Source organism: Macrobrachium nipponense, chromosome 10, assembly GCF_015104395.2.
Source record: "Macrobrachium nipponense isolate FS-2020 chromosome 10, ASM1510439v2, whole genome shotgun sequence".
Taxonomy (NCBI): Eukaryota; Metazoa; Arthropoda; class Malacostraca; order Decapoda; family Palaemonidae; genus Macrobrachium; species Macrobrachium nipponense.
In genome coordinates this window covers 62,015,983-62,036,251 of record NC_087204.1, presented here as the reverse complement: position 1 = coordinate 62,036,251, position 20,269 = coordinate 62,015,983, and the positions used below count along the sequence as shown (strand labels likewise).

Here is a 20,269-nt window from a genome sequence, read left to right as displayed (position 1 = left end):
ATTTAGCAGCATTGAACAGGAAAGGGAGTACCCTGCGTACAATGTTGGCCGTGGCTGAAAATACACCTCCACCTCTTCTATGACTTGGATAGAAGACCGAAATGTCCTCTAGACCCGCTCCCTTTCTTACGGGTTCAGAAAAGAACAAAGTTTTAAATTCCACCTCCGAGGGTGGGGTGAATATGACCCTCTTATCTGTTAAAAAAACCTTTAATCCCTCCCTTGAATATTATGCAGAACGCTTGTTTGAGCGTTCTTAATTACACATGCTCGCGAAAGTGAATAACGTAAAGATGGAACAGAATGCAGGTTTTATACATACCTCACTATCTGGGCCTTATGTGAAGCACACAGGTGATGCTCGAGTTGTTATTGAAATGAATGCGCCTTCCATTCTGGTCGGTGATGATGATTGAAATCTGTTCTAGAATGTTCGTGTTCAGCGCTTTAAATATCGTATTGTGTATCCCCTTCCCTTTGCCATTCTCTAATGTAAAACAATCCAATATATTTACTAGTTTCCCTCCAAAAACATTCGGTTGAACAATATCGGTGTACACATAGTACATATAATCTACACCGCAATTATCAATTATCGGGTACGGAATCAACCGAGAGATGTGCATTCACCGCATCAAGGCTGTAAACTTCATACACTATTATTTTTAAAACTCAGCAATCTGGCCGCTTAATTACCAATTTTACGGACACACTTTTAACGTCCCCCACCCCAATCTTCCCTCTCTTAATGTGAGGGATAATAATTCTCCTGCTGTCTTCATCCCAACCAAGTACATTGTTACTGTTGACAAATTTTTGTATTCGCTATCAAAATATACTTGTAAATGTTCAAAAATATCCTTGTTAAGCGCCCTCACCAGTCTTTTCATGTCCCCTGCTAACACATCCATCGTCGGTCTATGGGTATAGGCGTGCTTATTATTTTTACTGCGTTTAGTAACAAACTGGAGGGAGAATTCTTCATCTTCATGATCAAAGCTAGACCCACTTCATATTCGCTTATATTCAGTAGGAATATAGGAGCAGGTAACCTATCCACAAACCCGGACGCTGAGTTATTCATGTACTTGTCCAAGCATACTATACTGCTCACATATATAACGTGTTCACCTGTCATACTGGTGAAGTACTGCACATAATTTCACTCATCTAGGTCTTATATGAAGGGTGCAAGACACGCTTTTACCTTCAATAAACTTAATATCTTTCCCCAGTTGTTCTGTAATGTCTGTATTGAGTGCTCTAGTCAATCTATTCATAGCCCCCGCTAATAAGCCAACAGCGGGAACATACGTGAAAGCATATGAGCGAGTTGTCGAACTCGGATTAAAGATGACTTTAAACTGAAGTATGAAATCTTCACCTTCTGGTGTGATGGCGTAGTATTCGTTTGGGAGTGTGACCCCTATGACACCTAATTCATATTCTACATCTTTTGATAAGAGCTATGGGAGTGGCTAACCTGTTTATAAATTTACACGATCGGTTTTCGGGAAATAAATCTAGGCATACCCCACTATTCACATATACGATGTGATCACTACACATACTGAACACACAATGCTGGTAATACATGCTACTGAGGTCATAAGGGATGAATAAGAGTATGAAAAAATTAATTGTATTTATTATACAAAATAATGGAACATACATACACATGTACATGTACAGGTTGGCAAACATTTTTTGCTTTTGTTTTACATAAAAGAGTCACACATCTATGCTTAGTGTCCATCACTTCCAAAAGTCTCAATTTGGAAAATGAATCCTTCAACTGCACATCTCCCACACACTTATCTTCCACGAAGGATAAAACTGATTTCACTGACAACTATACAAGTGACCTTTCTGTGGCGCTTCATCTCCTCGCCAAAGGAGATAATCACAGATAGGTACTGGTTTAACCAGACACAGTTCATGCGACCACTTTGTCTTATCCCTGCGGGGAATAGGACATATTTCACATCTTCAAATGATACTTTTTTAAATTGAATTTTTAAACTCTTCAACCCTGTATAGAAGTGGATGTATCTCATTTCTCTCGTATTGTTCCGCAACCTTTCCACATGGTCTTCATTTTTAGAATACATTACAGTAGTCCCTCCCTAGTTCGCGGGGGATGTGTACCAGACCCCCCCATGAATAGTTAGAACCCGCGAATAGTTGGAACCCCTATAAAAATGCTAAAAATGATATTTTAATGATAAAAAAAGGTTTCACATATACTTACCAAACAATTACATTAGCTGTACGCTTTCTTACCTGGCAGTCGAAAATTCAAATTCCTGGCGGCAGTAGCGCCATTATTCGTGTAGGTGATACAGATCCTGCCCACTTTGGGAATACCTGGTACTGCTGAGCTTAAGACTTCAATTCGTTGAGCCGCAACGTCCATCTGTGGGGAGGAGGGAGAGATCTGATTATGTAATTGTTTGGTAAGTATATGTGAAACCTTATTTTATCATTAAAATATCATTTTCACAAAAGTGACTTACCAAACAATTACATTAGCCAACTCCACATTACCCGGAAGGTGGGTATATGGGAAGCTTTTCTGAATAAAAATAAGTCATGTGCTCACATTATATATAATGTCTGCAGTACCTTACCTTGTGAGAGAGCAGCTACAGGTAGATACTGCCTCTGGTCGGCGCTCTCATCACATGTAGGAGACGTGGCAGTAAAGGCCAGGGTCGTCCCTACTAATGGTGGGATTTTTGCAATCATGGAAGTTCACCGATGATTGACAAAAAACAACAATGATTTGCCCTTGCCCTGGGCGAAAAGACCAGATAAAAAAACCATACAAAAAACCATCACCTACACTAAAAACCATATGGTGCCGTTAACCAGATATAAGGACTGGTGGGTACTTCAGGTACATGTACCCCCAGGCTTCCCACAAACTCAAAAAACCTCAAATTCAAGGCGAGGAGATAGTAGAGGGAAAAAACCGAGTCCCCCTATGCTTCCTCTCCCAACACCATTCCCGCTACTGACAACGGTCCCAATCTAAAGCAGTTTTCGTAAGTAGTTTCTACCTCCTTCAAATAGTGAGATGCAAACACCGATTTCGACCTCCAGAACGTAGTTTGCATAATGGAGGATAGAGACATTCTTTCTGAAAGCCAATGACGTAGCTACTGCACGAATCTCATGCGTCTTCACTTTCATCACCCTAAGAGCATGTTCCTGAGTTTGGGCATGCGCTTCTCGGATCAAACTCCTCAGGAAAAAAGACATTGCATTTTTTGAAAGAGGCCAAGACGGGTCTTCCACCGAGCACCAGGGTCGGCTCGATTCTCCTCTCACAGTTTCTGTCCTAGTCAGGTAGTGTCTGATGGCTCTGACTAGACACAATGTACGTTCCTCATCTTCCGACCCGACTAAGTCCGTTAGGTTCTTTATCTTGAAAGAACGGGGCCAAGGATTCGAAGGATCCTCATTTTTAGTGAGAAAATCTGTTACATAAGAGCAAACTGCATTGCCCTGGGTGAAACCCACTTCCTTACTCATCGCCTGCAACTCGCTTACTCTTCCCGCTGTGGCTAAGGCGACTAGGAATAGTGTCTTCCTAGTTACGTCCCTCAAGGTTGCAGAATTCAATGGTTCGATTTGGGGGCCGTTGAGCCACCTTAAAACTACATCCAAGTTCCATTCCACTTTACAGGCTTGAAAATCTTGGAGGAACTAAAGGATCTGATCAGGTCACTGATGTCCTGATTTGATGAAATGTCGAGGCCTCTATGCTTGAAAACCGATGAAAGCATGGCCCTATATCCTTTAATAGTTGAAGTGGCCAATTTCTTGGTGTCCCTCAGAAATAACAAAAATTCTGCAATTTCTGTTATAATTGTCTCAGAAGAAGAGATGCTATGTCATCTGCACCATGACCTAAAAACTCTCCACTTGGACTGGTAGAGCTTGGCAGAAGAGCTTCTTCTGCAGCTAGCAATAGCCTCTGTCACCCTTCACGAAAACCCTTTGCTCTGACTTGGTTCCTGACAGTCTGAATCCTGTCAGGGCCAGAGCGGACAACCCTTGGTGATATCGGTTGAAATGGGGTTGTCTGAGAAGCGATGGATTTTGTAGAAGTAGTCTGGGAAAATCCACCAGCAGATTGAGAAGGTCTGGGAACCACTCTTTCCTGTGCCAGAATGGCGCCACTAGGGTCATTGTCACATTCTGGTAAACGTTCAGTCCTGTCCAATCTAGCAGCATCGCATCTGTTCTCCACGCTAGTGGTTCTGGAATCGGAGAATAGAAAATGGGAAGGCAATTGTTCCTCGATGTGGCAAACAGATCTATTGATGGTCTTCCCCAAAGCTTCCAGAGGTCCTGACACTCTCTCTCATTCAGAGTCCATTCTGTTGGTAACACCTGATTTACCAGACTCAGTTCGTCTGCAAGTACGTTCATTCTCCCTTGCACAAATCTTGGAAAAAGGGTGATCCTCTTCTCGTTCGTCCAGGTGAGGAGATCTACGGCTATCTTGTTGAGAGAGAACGAGTGGGTCCCTCCCTGCTTCCGTATATATAACAATGCTGTGGTATTGTCCGAGTAGACCGCTACATTTCTTCCTATAACTAAATGGTCAAATGCTTGTAGCCCTAAGAGGATGGCCTTCAATTCCTTCCCATTGATGTGCAAGGTCTTTTCTTGTTCTGTCCACAGACCTGACACTCTCGTCTCCTAAGAGGGCTCCCCATCCGCTGTCTGAGGCGTCTGAGAAGAACTGCAGGTCGGGGTTCGACACCACTAGGGAGATTCCTTCTTGTAATCTTTCCCTCGAAAGCCACCAACGAAGATCCATCTTTATCTCTTCCGTCAGGCGGAAAACTAGTGAGTCCAACTGTGTCTTCCGAGACCAATTTGCTTTCAGGAAGAACTGAAGTGGCCTCATGTGTAGGCGTCCTAACCTGACAAAACTCTCCACTGAAGCCAGGGTCCCGAGTAGGCTCATCCATTCGAGCGCTGAGCAGGACAGGCGAACCAGAAATTGCTGGACTGTTGACAGGCAGGACTCTATCCTCTTCGGGGAGAGAAAAACCCAAAAAGCTAGAGAGTCTAGTATCATCCCTAAATAGAGATTCCTCTAAGTTGGAATCAATTGGGACTTCTCCGTGTTTACTATGATACCCAATTGTTGTGTCAAAGAAAGTGTCTTCTCCAAGTCTTTCACACACTGACGCCTGGATCTGGCTCTCAGGAGCCAGTCATCTAAGTAAAAAGCTGTGTTGATCCCCATCAAATGCAGCCACTTTCCCAGAGGAGCGAGAATCCAAGTAAATACTTGAGGGGTGGTTGACAGACCGAAGCAGAGGGCTCTGAACTGGAAGATTCTCTTATTGAAGACGAATCTCAGGAACTTCCTGGAGTCCTGATGGATGGGGACATGGAAGTATGCATCCTTCATGTCAAGAGATACCATCCAGTCGCCCGGTTGGATGGCTGACATTACCGATCGACTGGTTTCCATTCGGAATTTCGTCTTCCAGACGAAGAGGTTCAGAGCTCTTATGTCCAACACAGGTCTCCATCCCCCGATGCTTTGGGGACTACGAAGAGCCTGTTGTAAAACCCTGGGGAGTTTGTATCTGTTACTTCCTCTATGGCCTCTTTGTTGATGAGCCCTTCTACTTCTTTGGCTAAAGCCAAACCTCTTGTTGATCCTGTCAAGTATGCTGTCAAACAGACAGGTGTATTGTACAGTGGTGGATCCTGCGTAAAAGGGATCACATATCCCTCTCGAAGCACCTAAATTACCCACTGTTCTGCTCCTCTTCGACTCCATTCCTCCCAGTAGTCGTGGAGTCTTGCCCCCACAGGTGTGTGAAGGACCTTCCGGTCATTTCTCTGTCTTAAAGGAAGGTTTCTTGGTAGACTTGGAGGTGGTTTGTAGATTTGTCCTTGGTCTCTGCTACCACCTCGATTTACCTCCTCGAAAGGGATGTTTTTGTAGAGGAGAAGCTTTGGCTCCTATCGCTGGAGGTTCCTTAGGTCTTCTCGCTGACTGAAAGAGAAGATCACTGGTGGACTTTTTCTCGAGGTCCCACAGCACGTTTAATGGTTTCTTCTGGAAACAGGTGAGATTTACTCAGGGGGGAGAACAACAAAGCCGATTTTTGGTTCGTGGTTACTCCTCGAGATGTGAAGGAGCACCACTGTTCTCTCTTCTTTAGTACTCCCATAGTGAATAGGGCATCCAATTCCCCTGAACTGTCTCTCACTGCCCTGTCCGCACAGGACAACAAATTGAGCCAGTCGGCAGAAAATTCCTCACCTAGAGACTGGCAATCTTCAATTTTTCTGGCTAATGCTGCAATAGTCCAATCCAGAAAACTGAAGACTTCGATCAACTTGTATAAGTTCTTCACCAGGTGATCCAACTCGGGTGAAGAGAACAACATTTTCACAGCCGAGAACGCTGCTCTTCTGTTTGAGTCCACAAGACCAGAGAAGTCTCCTTGGGAGGAGGCAGAAACCCCCAAAGAAGGAACTTCTCCTGTCGCATAAAACCTGTAGGTTTTATTCTGTAGCTTCGATGGAGGAAAAGCGAACGAAGCCTTGCCTGACTCCCTCTTCTTAGCAAGCCACTCTTCTACTTCCTTCAGTGCTTTCTTTTAGGACTGAGAAAGAACTAGTTTCGGTAACCCAGAAGGCGCTGATCTCCTATCCTTCACAAACATCAACGGAGGTGAAGACGGCGAAGCAGGTTAAAAAAAAATCCGGATAAGTCTGTAAAAGAAACCTTAACAGACTAGAATAAGCAGAAGAGGGCTTCGCATCCTGGTCTTGAGTTTCCTCTTCCGACAGGATGGCCGATACCCCATCTTCCTCTTCCGTCTGGCTCGTTGTCTTCTTTAAAAAGACCATCAATTCTTGAAGTTGATGTTTAAAGGAACCCAAAGCAGAATCCTCTAGCAGGGGTTTGGCCTTCGCATCATCCGTAGGCGAAGACGAAGTCGTGGCTGTCGTACGGCTCTTCTTCGAAAACGAACAACGGGGAGTTGAAACAACACGAGAAGTATGAGGCGAATGAGTCGAAGCAGCTCGAGGCGAATGAGGCACACGAGTCAAAACAGCTCGAGACATATGAGGTGAACGAGTCGAAGCAACTCGAGGCGAATGAGGCGCACGAGTCGAAACAGCTCGAGACGTATGAGGCGAGCGAGTCGAAGTAGCTTGAGGCGAATGAGGCGAACGAGTCGAAACAGCTTGAGACGAATGGGGCGAACAAGTCGAAACTCCTCGAGGCGAATGAACTCCTATCAATACACAACGAGGCGAGGCAGTCTCGCAAGCGAGCGAGCGCTGTGACACACGTGAGCACCTGACTCCATCCGAAGTTACGCTGTCCGAAGAGGACTGATGATCTTCCTGGAAAAACTGGTCCGGTGCAAAACTGCAGGAAGGTTGTGGACTCCAGTGCTCCTTGGATTTCTTAACAGGCGGCGACATCCCTCTCGTACGCTGGGCATGTCTCTTCAACGGACGCGACACTAAATCACACCACACTTTTTGCCTCGACACAGGCGACTGCACTTCCGAGTCAGACGACAACTGCGCGTCACTGATATCTACGCCTTTCCAGCGGCGTTTTCTGGACACTCGCAAGTTGACTACGTCGACGGAGTCGGCAACTGACCGTGGGCAAACTCCCCCAGTCTCCCTTCGACCTCCAATATGTCTTCTCCCAGGAGCTGGGGAGTATGACAGTGACCTTCGTCTAGGAGAACAGGGGGAACGGACAGCCGCCTCCTCGGACACGACACTGACACTTGGCCTAACACTGGCCTTTTCACTTGACTTCTCTACGAATGCACGAAACGACATACCCAAATCTATAACAGATTTTGCCAAGAACTCAAATTTCTTGCCCATATTGGACTCTAACAAGGAAATGGTGTTGGGATCGGAAAAATGGGATACCTGGTCTGGAGTAACTGGTACTGAAGTTGGAGGACTATCAATAGGTGAAATATTCTATATAAGTGGAGAAGATAGTGATGGTTTGTTTGCCTCTGAAGGCACGGGAGTTGTCTCTACTCTAGTTTTACTACCTGCTCTAAGAGCTGCTTTCCTTTTCCTATCTTTGTCCATCTTATCCAAATGAGCTTGAAAAGTCTTCCAACCTTGTTCATCTAAACTACGGCACTCATCACAAGTTAATTCCTTGCTACAGCACTGACTCCTACATTTAACACATTTGGAGTGCAGATCATAACATAGTTTGGCTAATCCAGTTTTGCAACCACTGCTGCAAAACCTAATTGAAGAAGAACTAGCATCAGACATCTTCGTAATAAATCGTTAATAACTAGGCAGCTAACTGATGAAGCAAAGAAGCCAACCAAGAAATTGTAGATCACCAAAAAGAAAAAATCCTCAATGGCGACGAAAGTAGACTGCAACACAAACCACCGGTGTTACCCCGTGGCCGGCAGAAAACGAATTGAAGTCTTAAGCTCAGCAGTACCAGGTATTCCCGAAAGTGGGCGGGATCTGTATCACCTACACGAACAATGGCGCTACTGCTGCCAGGAATTTGAATTTTCGACTGCCAGGTAAGAAAGCGTACAGCTAATGTAATTGTTTGGTAAGTCACTTATGTGAAAACAGCCTATTTTGTTAATTAAAACTCAAGAAAAACCCACTAAAAATTTTGATACTTGGTTTTTTAAATAGTTTTATTACAAAAAGTGCATTTTATGATGAAACTGATAAAAAACCAGGAATTTGTGAATATTTCTCATAGAAAAATACCGCGAATATGCAAATTTTCCGTGAATAATGCGGGGAAATGTTCCCGAGAGAAATCCGCGAATGTGTGAGTCCGCGAATCCAGAGAACGCGAATATGGGGGGGTATTCGTGCATATTCGATTGGCCAATTCATTGTCTTCCACGGGCGCACCAATTTCATATTGGGTTAAGAACGTGATGATGATGGGAAGGTCGGGTTCTTCAGCATCAAACGTATTCTCTCCTTCAGGTGCTGTCAGGACGGCGGTACCTTCTCTCCCACGGTGATGGAGTGAAGCAGAACTAGTCCCGGATGTTGTAACGATGACCTGCGATGTCAGCATAGGGGCAAACCCTCACGATGTCTTCAACTAATTTTGACATGTTACACAGTTAGTGGTCTCAGATAAACTCCCCAAAACCAGCTTGCAGGATGAAAAAGCCATCTCGAACAGGGAATGGCAGTGGGCACATGAACACTCAGTGAGCCTAAATACTATGCTAATGCACTCTTAAACTTGCCAGGGTTTCCACGTCCTCTCCTCCCCATCGCCGTGATTCATGCTAAGCTCAGGACCCCTTCGAAACTTTATCGTGCCCACACGATTGAACAGGTTCATCTGATCATTTTGCGATATGCTGATACAACTGCCCCCTTCGAAAGTTTATCACACCCACAGGAATGAACAGGTCCACCTCTGATAATTTCGTGATTCATTAATACGGCAGCCAAACATCCCCCATTTTCTTTGTTACCCTGTTCTTCATTGTTCTGCTACTTCCTTTCTCAACCAAATTGTGCCATGCTTCTATCTGTCTTTTTATAGCGGTATTTCTCACCATCCGCTCACTAATACCTCCATGTCCGATTAAAAAATTATAACTGGTTATGTTGCTAGCATCTGTCCTCTTATTCGCTTGAAATTCTCTATTCACATCTAAAATGTTATATACGTTAAGCAGGTGGGACAGGTCTCCTTCTTCATTCCATTCAATCGCGCCTGAATTTTGCAGATGATTAACTAGGGATGTTACATACAGTATCTGATGATCTCTGAACAATATAGGAATAACACTAGTTCAGGTAGGGATTTACTCTTTTGTGGGTAACTTCGGGTTGAGCACATTCAAAATTAGCGGTTCTCCCTTCTTCTTCTTAGCACGCTCATCCCCAACAGGGGGTAAAGGAGGTGGAGGTGTACAGTGGTCCCCCCGTATTCGCGGGGGATGCGTACCAGACCCCCCCGCGAATAGTTAGAATCCGCGAATGTTTGGAACCCCCCTCTAAAAATGCTCATAAACTACCTATCTTGAACATGCAAACACCAAAGTATCCCTTAAAGACCATCCTTCATCAAATATACATAAAATATCTTATTATGGTTCATATTAATCTTTGAAATATTATTAATACTATTTTAAAGTAAATCTTACATTTTATGTTTATACATAAATACATACTATGTACGTACTGAATGACTTAGTAACGTATGTGAAAATAATTCAGTCCCCCCATAAGTATTCAGTCATGCACGTTTTCTTTCATACTGTTACTATTTGAGACATCCATTTTCTTTTTACAAGGGAACAATGTAATGTGAAATCACAAATACCAAATGTCTACTTAAAGTATTATCCTACATCAAATATACCATTGAATTGGTATTATTAATATCATTTTAAAGTAATCTTAAACATTTTACCATCAGAAATATATAAACAGCCAATAGCAGAGAGAGAGATAGAGAGAGAGAGGAGAAGACCGAGAGAGACGAGAGAGAGAGAGAGAGAGAGAGAATGTTATTGTTACTGATTAATCTCATTAAACGTAATATTATTTGTAAACTAGTACTGTATATTATTGTTTTACCATAAAGATATACTTATACATACACTTCCAGCCCAAACAGAGGGCGAGAGTTACCACTAGCGCATGCTATATCTCGTGGAGAGAGAGAGAGAGAGAGAGGGTTGTCCTTATTTAAAAGAGTGAAGTGGATAGATTATTGTACTTCTTTAAAATACTATCACATATGAATTTTGAATATAGTTATATTACTATTATTATTATTATGCAAAAATATTAATAAACAACACATGTACCATAGAAATTCTCTCATCTCAGTAAAAGAGAGAGAGAGAGAGAGAGAGAGTACATTATCCTGAGTTATGGCAACATAGTTGTTGGACCCCAGCCAACTCGGCTTGCTACTGGAGCTCCAAGAGAAAGATGCGGGATACAGTGCATTTTCTTTCATTCTTACGTAATTCTTTTTATTTATAAACTAAAATCTTGCTAATTCACTTTAGTATTTTCTTTAATGAATTTATATTATTGCTGTTTACATTAATATTGATATTTGAAAATTAGTAAATCATCATCCAAAAAACATACCTCGCTTTAGAGAGAGAGAGAGAGAGAGAGATTATCGTAGTACTTTCACATATGATTTTTGTAATTACAGTTGTTATTATTATTATTATTTTAAAATATTAATAAACATATATGTACCATAAAAATCTCTCATCTCAGTAGAGAGAGAGAGAGAGAGAGAGAGAGAGAGAGAGAGAGAGAGAGAGAGAGAGAGAGAGAGAGATGGAAATCTCATGAGCAGTTGATGGCAGCAACAAATCAGCTCCTTCCCCCTCCGGTCACTTAACTTGATACGTATATCTGAGTTTTAGTACCTGGAGTTAGAGAAAGAATCTGACTGGGATTTCCTTCATTCTTCCATAATTTTTTAAAATTATAAGCTAAAATCTTACTAATTCACTGGTATTTTCTTTAATGAATTGATATTATTGCTGTATAAATTAATATTAATATTTGAAAATAGTAAATCATTTATTTATCATACAAAAAACATACATCTTTGTAGTAGAGAGAGAGAGAATTATTATTTTTATTAAGTGATATTTAAACTTATAATTAGTAAATCATTTTTGTATCATAAAAATGTATTTAGTCATGAAAATCAACATCAAAATACACTAATTAGTGATTATTTTCGTCGGAAAATTCCGCGAATGGGCGAGTCCGTCCGCGAATAATTTCTAGATAGGTTCCAAAGAAAAATCCGCGAATGTGTGAGTCCGCGAATCCGGAGAACGCGAATACAGGGGGAACACTGTAAAGGTTTTAGCATTCATGGGAAAATTCGCCCATCTCTGCACGTTAAGAGGAATGTATGCATCACCCGCACCTGTGTTTACCCTGCCTCCCCCACTGCTGTCTTCACCGCCTGCACTGATGCTGTTAACATTACGGTAGAGCTGTTACAGTGTTCATGGTGGAACTTGCAAAAAATAGGAATAACAAGTAGAGAATTTAATCAAAATAAAATGGTTGTTTTATATGTAAATGCATTGGCGACGATGTGCATTTTTTTCTTTTTACAGTGTGTCACATCTCGACAAACTTCTAAATAAAATGAATTATTTTCACCATTCTGGGGAGTGACGCTCCTTGCTGCACCTCCTGTTAAAGATCGTCCCGGGTCGGGTGTTTCCACCCCTGCTCGCTCCTCTTCTTTCTACGTTGACAGCAGACTCTGCAGTCCTCTGGCTAGTCCGAGCCTTCGGTGCTGTATATATATGCCACGGCAAAGGAATTTCAATGAAGCAGTCACTCGTAGTTTCATTGCCGCTGTTGCTGGTGGAATTACCCATGTCTGCTTGTGGAGATGTTGTGGCGTAGAGCAACCTGTTGGCGAACTGATGTGGGTCTTGCTGCTGTTCGAGTTAATATACTGGCGGTAGCAATCGTAAATGTCTTTTCACATCGGGTCTCGGGGATTAACTCACGTCAGTGAAACCTGTGGAATTATCAGTGCATGTGTGTGCAGGTGGTTACAATCGTCTTTCATCACCCTCATATGAGGTTTCACTAAAGTGGTATATTGTGTCATGTGTATTTGTATTTGTGTGTGTGTGTGTGTGCGTGTGTGTGTGAGTATGGCACTGGACATGGAGACGGATTATTGAGCTGTGATAGTTGTGTCGTGTTGTGTGTTGTATGTGAATGCGCATCATCATGATATGACATGCGCACCTGGCAGTGAGTCACAGAGAAATAGTGGGAGAGCTTATCAGCCAAGTCACAGGGAAAGGGTGACTGTTGTGGGTGTTTATCAGGTGCTTATCTGAATTTGAATGGAGATGTTAGGTTAGGTTAGGTTTGGTTAAGGGACTTAGAATTTTTTTACTCAGTGGGTTAGGTTAGGTTAGGTTAAGGGACTTAAAATTTTTGGTTTTCCCGTGGAGTTATATATACCCTATTCTCTTCATGAGCCATTTTGGGGTTCTTTTCTGAACTAGAGTGAAATATCTGGTGGTTTTCCCGTGGAGTCGTTAATGGTCAACATACGTGGGGTTAAAATAAAGGCAAACTTATGGGGTTTATCTCCTGTGAGCTGAATTGGGGGTCAGGTCTTAAGGTTGAGCCGAAATGGGGTCTTTTTCCCTACTCTCCTCATGAGCCATTTTGAGGTTCTTTTTTGAACTAGAGTGAAATATTTGGTGGTTTTCCCGTGGAGTCGTTAATGGTCAACATAAGTGAGGTTCAAATAAAGGAAAGCTTAAGGGGTTCATCTCCTGTGAGCCGAACTGGGGGTCAGGTATTGAGGTTGAGCTGAACTGGGGGTTGGGTGTAGAGGTTGAGCTGAAATGGGGTCTTTTTCCCTACTGTTCTATTTGGAGGTAAATACAGTGAACATATGGTACAGTGGTACCTCGGGATACGAAAGGCTCAACTTACGAAAAACTCGAGATACGAAAGCTGACACGAAAAATTTTACTGCTCTACATACGAAAAGTTTTCAAGATACGAAAGGTTTCTGAAAGTCCGAGATTCGCCCGATAACAATTTTGAAACTCGCGCCATGCGCCACCATCTTGGTTCTAGTAGACTCGCCACCATCCTCCTGCTCTCCCATTGGTTCCTGATGCTTGCCAAGCCATGAGATCCTTCTCTCCTAATGGACAGCATCCCTCCCATCATGCATCTTACATGGTGGCGTGCCTTCGCTCAGCCACTTTGCACCCAAAGCTTTATCGTATGCATGCGGCGTTCATTCGGTCCAACGATTTCGTTTAGTATCGTAAATTCGTTAGTGATTTCGTTGTGCTACTTTATCGTGTTGTGAGAACCTAATTAGTATACGTACTACATACGTAACTGAAGTTCACAGAAAGAAGAGAATGCTTTCTATGGAGACAAAAATGGAGATAATAAAATAGTATGAAGCTGGCTTGCGGTTGAGTGTGATCGCTAAGGAATATGGCCGAAATCCGTCGACGATAGGCACCATCCTTAAGCAGAAGGAAGCCATCAAAGCAGCTACACCTTCCAAGGGCGTGGTGAATATTTTGTCCAACAAGAGGAGCCATGTGCATAATGAAATGGAAAGGCTGCTTCTTGTATGGATCGAGGACAAAGAAATCGATGGCGATACGATAACCGAGACGGCAATCTGCCAGAAGGCCAGCGCTATTTTCGGCGATTTGATTGCCCAAGCCGAAGACGACGGTGGAGAGGGGACATTAACGGTAACCCCAGAGTTCAAGGCTTCTCATGGGTGGTTCGAAAAATTCCGTAAACAGACTGGCATCCATTCGGTGTTGAAGAAATTGCAATTACATAAAGTATAAAAAAGTAAAAAGAAATGTAAAAATAAAAAAAAGGCAAAATAAATTTTATTTTTAAAAGTTAAGTGTTACAGTTTTGTTAATGTGTTTTGTAAAGTCTAGTTTGTTTTTCTGACATTTTTTTATGTGTTTCGTAAAGTTAAGTGTACGTATCTGCCATTTGTCCTCCTCCTCTGCCGCCACTTTCGGAGATAGCCTCACTCGAAAGGTAAGCTTCCACATTTTACGTTACAGTAATAATATTTCTTGTACACTAATATACACTTTATCTACAGGTTTTGCATTTTTATTATTAAGTTACGTATTGAATGGTCCAAATTGTTGTAGTATTTCATTGTTTATAGGTCTATTTACCTTTATTATGAAATTTACTGGGGTGTTTTTGGAGGGTTTGGAACGGATTGGCCATTTTACATGTAAAATGTGGTCCAAGATACGAAAACCTCATGATACGAAAGGCGCCTCGGAACGGATTAATTTCGTATCTCGAGGTACTTCTGTATATTTCTTTTTGAGAAAAATCTGAACAGCCACTACTTGTAAGTTTGTTTGCAGTGGATATTTTTTGTGAGCTGTATCTCACCTAATTAACATTTAGCACTTCCACCATGACATGAATCCCTACTTGATCATCATACTAATCAGAATATTAAAAATGTATTCTTTTGGACATAAATCTTTGTCCAAGCACAGTCTCTTGCGGGGTAATGCATATTGTTAAGTTTTCTTTTTAGAGATCCATATTTGGCTTGCATCCCCTGACAGTTCCACTGCAATATTGAAAGCCTGCAATCCAATATTGTTGGAAATTAATTATCTCTTACACGTTTTAACCTGGGGATAATACTCTGGAAAACAATGGATTTCCGAGAGGAAAGTTCATTACTACTTTCAGCTTCACTTTTATCTTCTTTTTTTTTTTTTTTTTTTTTTGGTGTTCTCACTCTTTTCCTATGATCTGATCTGGACAGAGTTCCATTAGACGAAGTCGACTATATTCCTTTTGGTATCTCTGCTGTACATGATTTAGGATCCTGTATTTTTGGTTGCTAGATTGATGTGCTATTTTGATTATTTAAAGACCAACCCTCTTTTTGTCTCCGCCTGGTTTGACTTTGTGACTGCAGCAGATGGTTGCTTGATTGATTGCACTGCATGTGTAGCTGGCACTTGTACACTAGAATGTGGCTTCTTAATTACTGAGGAAAATGTAACTCCCGTTCAAGTACGTACTTTCTTTCTGGCTTCTTTAAAAGAAATCTTCTCCATAACTTTGTTTGCACTTCCTTCTCTAAAATAAATTTCACACTTCTTTTAAGATGCAGGATGATTTTCTCCACAATTAATACAAGACAGTGGCTCATCGCATGGTCCATGTGCTTCTTTGCCACAATTATAACATAAAGCAGGTTCCTCATTTATTTTCTTTCTGGCTTGACTTTGAACTTTAGCCATCTTGCCTTGATAACATTTGTCAACTTATGGTTGTTAAAAGTGAGGATTAGCATTGCCAGGGGAACAATCTGGTCCCCCATCTTTTTTCTCATTTTGACTACCTTCGCCACATTCTGTTCCTCTAATTCCTGCTGAATTTCTTCTGTGTCCAATAAAAGCAATTTGGGAGCAAATATAACTCCTCGACTTTGGTTATAAATAGGATGAGGGAAACGCACAACTTTTCGCCCTACTAAGGTAATCATTTTAAGCAATTTTTCACTTTGTTCAGATGAGGACGAATCTTTGGCTCATAGTCACATGTGTTATTAATTTCTCTACTTGTTTTAAATACACTGATATTCCACAATACATAATTTTCGAGCCTTAAAACTATGAACTTATTGTATGAAACTAATTCATACATACCAGAAAGAATCTCCCTTTTTCCTTTATTATTCTTCTGAATATTTAAGTTTCTTGAATTCAATTTTGCATTTTTATTTCTTTCCAAAACAGAAGAAGAAAAAGGTTCCATCGTAACAATGTTTGAACCAGAATTATCCATTGCTAAGTCCATTTCCAAGCCAGCATCAGAGGATAAAAGGAGGGGGGTGCGCTATAAAAGCGTAGATATAATTTGTCCAGGTAACCCCAATACCCACCACAGAGCCTGGAGATGCTAAGAACTTTCATCATATTACCAAGACAATCACAGCAACTAAAGATATGTTGTTGCTGTTGTTTTAGATTAAGCCAGCCTTGTGCTGACATGGGCTCTTGCTCCTGGAGCAGCCCGTAACTGGATCTAAAGATATCCAGTAACAAGGGCCTATATAAATGGTGAGTACAAGTCATAAGGGAATACAAAAAGGTTGGGAGGTCACATTCATCTACTGTAATTTTTAAGCAATATAATATATATATCTATATATATAATATATATATATATATATATGATTAAAAAATTACTGTAGATGCATGTGACTTCCTTAAATAAGCGAATAGCACGGGAAATGATATGCAGAAATCAAAGCGCTTTTGTCTTTACTAAGACATTGTCAAGGAACGAATGAAATACAGTTGGAAAGAGTTATATCAGGTAAACAAAAGGATCAAGAATACCTGATGGTTAACTGTCAAATGGGCAAAAATCAAAGAGATAATCCAGGATTATCGGATATCACACAGTCACAAACTTACACATAGATTTAATCATAAAGAAAATAAAACGTAGCCATAGAGATTCAAAAACATGTATAAAACTGAATACATTAATTTTGTTGCTTATCTTTATCTGCAACTTTTTTTTTATTATGAATGCATCAAGTTGTCCAGTTCTCACAGAATATTGGTGCTGTTTAATTCGTTGTGAAAGGAATTTTCCTCTTTGTCCGTAATATATTTTATCATACTTTTTGCAAGGAATCTCATATATGCAACCACATCTTTAGAATTTTTTATTACTAATATTACTGAAAACAACATTTACGTTAAAACTTCAAAATTCTAGGAATTTCTAAAAAAGTTTCACCATAAGGTAATTTTAGAATGTTATGCTTACTAAATTCAAGTTTGTCATTAGTTAAATAAAATGTTTTTCTAGCTCTTTTCTATGCCACATCTACAAAAGTCCTTGGGTATTTAAGTTTCAAGGCAATATCATAAACAGTTTTAATCTCAGCATCAATCCTGGATTCTCTCTTTGATTTTCACCCTTTTAACAATTAACCATCTGGTATTGTGACTTGTTCAAAGATTTTTATTGAGCTATTCAACTTAAGCATAAGATTTCTCCCCATATTATCAGCAGTGTGTTTGATTTAAAGATAATTTCCCTCCATAGTGCAGTAGTCATAAATTTTGTGAGAGAAGTCTTTACGTTTGATGGTAACCTGGAATGCCTTTGCAGATTCCGACTGCCCTGAATTCCGTGCACCTGCCTCCTTGCCAGCGCCCACTTACCATAGAAGATATTATCATCAATAATCGGCAACCAGCCTTGCATAGATTGTAAATTCGGCCATCTCTCATGTTATTGTGAATAATAGAATGATTTAACACAGTATTCTGTGCCCTCTCCATGGAGCTTATCTGCCGTTCAGTTTGTCTTAAGGCTGTTCAATTCTGTGTAAATAAACTTAATTTTCAAAATGGCTGGTTTTCTGGCAACCTTAACAAATCAGTAAACCGTTTTCTAAAGCAAGGTAAGTCAAAAGTGCTTCATTCCTACTCCATAACCTTACATGTGTAAGTCGTGGCGGACATTTACAGCAAATCATATGATTTTATTAATATTCCCTAATCCAAAACGACCCCCACACATTCTTATTATTATAATTATTATAAAGTTAGGATTTACCAGCCCAATGGGTCTAACTAGACTCTTACAGTGCTGGCCCGAAAACATTCATGAGGAAATTATTAAAAAATACACACATAAAATGCGTGTCTACAAAGTGGAATGGGATGGAATGGTAGTTAATGAATTATAATAAATTAATGATAAATGAGGATGATTGTTAAGTGATATATGAGGTTGGAATTAAAAATATGAATTGAGCTTATAAAAGACTGAAATAGATGAAAATGACAAAAGTCATCTATTTTAGTAGGGTATAAATATGTTATATCTTATTAATCAAATAAGTGTTTTTTAAAAATATTAATACGTACTCTAAATAAAGAAAAATGATCTGACTGATAGTATTTCTGATAATGATTTACTGCCTAAATGTTTTTCTCTATTAAAAATTAGGCCTTCAATAAAATATGCTTGACTTTCAAAATTGTATTGCAGACATTGCAATGAGGGATGTTCCCCTGTGGAGTTATCATTAAATACTCGTGAGTTAGTCTTGTGTGGCCTATTCGTAATCTTGTTAATATTACTTCAGCTCATTTTTCATTTTGTACTGATGTATTCCACAAGTCTACATTCTGCTTGATGCACTTTAATTCATTGGTGTCTGCTTCACTATGCCACAGGTTTTGCCATTTTGTTTTTAAGCACTGCTTCACTGAGTTTATATAATCTGTAGCAGGCAATTTATTATCAAAAATTGGTGAATTTATCCCAGACTATAAGGCTAAGGCTAAGGCCCCACCGAATCCGTCGCGGCGCGTCGCGTGCGTCCAACACGGCTATCCGTCTACAAGCGTCTCCGTCTTCTGCGAGTGTGGCCCAACCAGACAAACGAGTGACGGTTATAAGACGGACAATTCAAACTTCACCAGTACTTGCCATTATGAAGGGATAGCGCGAGGTTTTCCTCTGACTCGGTGCTGTCAATCAAATTAGAGGCGTTGAACAGCAGGAAAATCTGGACTTATGACATAACTTTACATGAGGAAAGAGTGAAGAATATGCAAAACTCTTTCATAAGTTACGATAACGTCCAGACAAGTTTTTTTTTTTAATATTGTCGGATGCCGCCGAAAACCTTTGACTTAATTCACGAGGGCATTATATCTCGAATATCAAAATTTGATACCAATTACAGAAGATCCGTATCAACGTAAGAAACTTGTAGTAACTCTGAGGGAGGGATTACTGATTTCGAAATTAAAGTTGCACTTTATTTTATTTAATACAAAAATTAAGATATGTAGAATTGTGTGTGAACTGAACACTGATGCAGGAAATTCTGAAACAAAGATATTTACATAAATGTATCCATTAGAATATAATAAAAAAATTCTTTAATCCTTTATCATAACCACAAATCATCACATTTGATTATAACTCAAAGTTGGGCCGGTGGTTCAAATGCAGATGTTGTAAGTCTACCACAATTTCTTCCTTCATGCGGACTCCAGCTCGGAGACGCACGTCCACGTGCGGCTAAAAACAAAATGTTTTGTTCCTTGCGCGTCTAGTCCGGTAACGCACCTGACGCCACGCACGCTCATGCGCCGTGTGGGGCCACTCGTGTTTGAACTATAACAGTTGATCGAAACACACAAAACGCGTAGCCGTGTTAGACGCACGCGACGCACCGCGACGGATTCGGTGGGGCCTTAGCCTTAGGCCCCACCGAATCCGTCGCGGCGCGTCGCGTGCGTCCAACACAGCTACGCGTTTTGTGCGTTTCGATCAACTGTTATAGTTCAAACACGAGTGGTCCCACACGGTGCATGAATGATGAGCGTGCATGGCGTCAGGTGCGTTACCGGACTGGACGCGCAAGGAACAAAACATTTTGTTTTTAGCCGCACGTGGACGTGCATCTCCGAGCTGGGGTCCGCATGAAGGAAGAAATTGTGGTAGACCTACAACACCTGCATTTGAACCACCGGCCCAACTTTGAGTTATAATCAAATGTGATGATTTGTGGTTATGATAAAGGATTATAGAATTTTTTTTATTATATTCTAATGGATACATTTATGTAAATATCTTTGTTTCAGAAGTTCCTGTATCA

General features: G+C 40.9%; 1 protein-coding gene and 1 long non-coding RNA gene across 7 annotated transcripts in view; one reads left to right on the top strand and one right to left on the bottom strand.

Moving 5' to 3' along the window:
• The window catches only part of LOC135223647 (uncharacterized), a 123,785-nt gene extending 104,786 nt beyond the window's left edge, over positions 1 to 18,999 (top strand). Inside the window, exon 3 of the long non-coding RNA XR_010316549.1 lies at positions 17,758 to 18,999. This is a non-coding gene — a long non-coding RNA (uncharacterized LOC135223647). The remainder of the gene's footprint in view (positions 1 to 17,757) is intronic.
• LOC135223644 (unconventional myosin-XVIIIa-like) overlaps positions 1 to 20,269 on the bottom strand; it is a 1,035,943-nt gene that overhangs the window by 765,397 nt on the left and 250,277 nt on the right. The gene's annotated exons all lie outside the window — the stretch shown is intronic.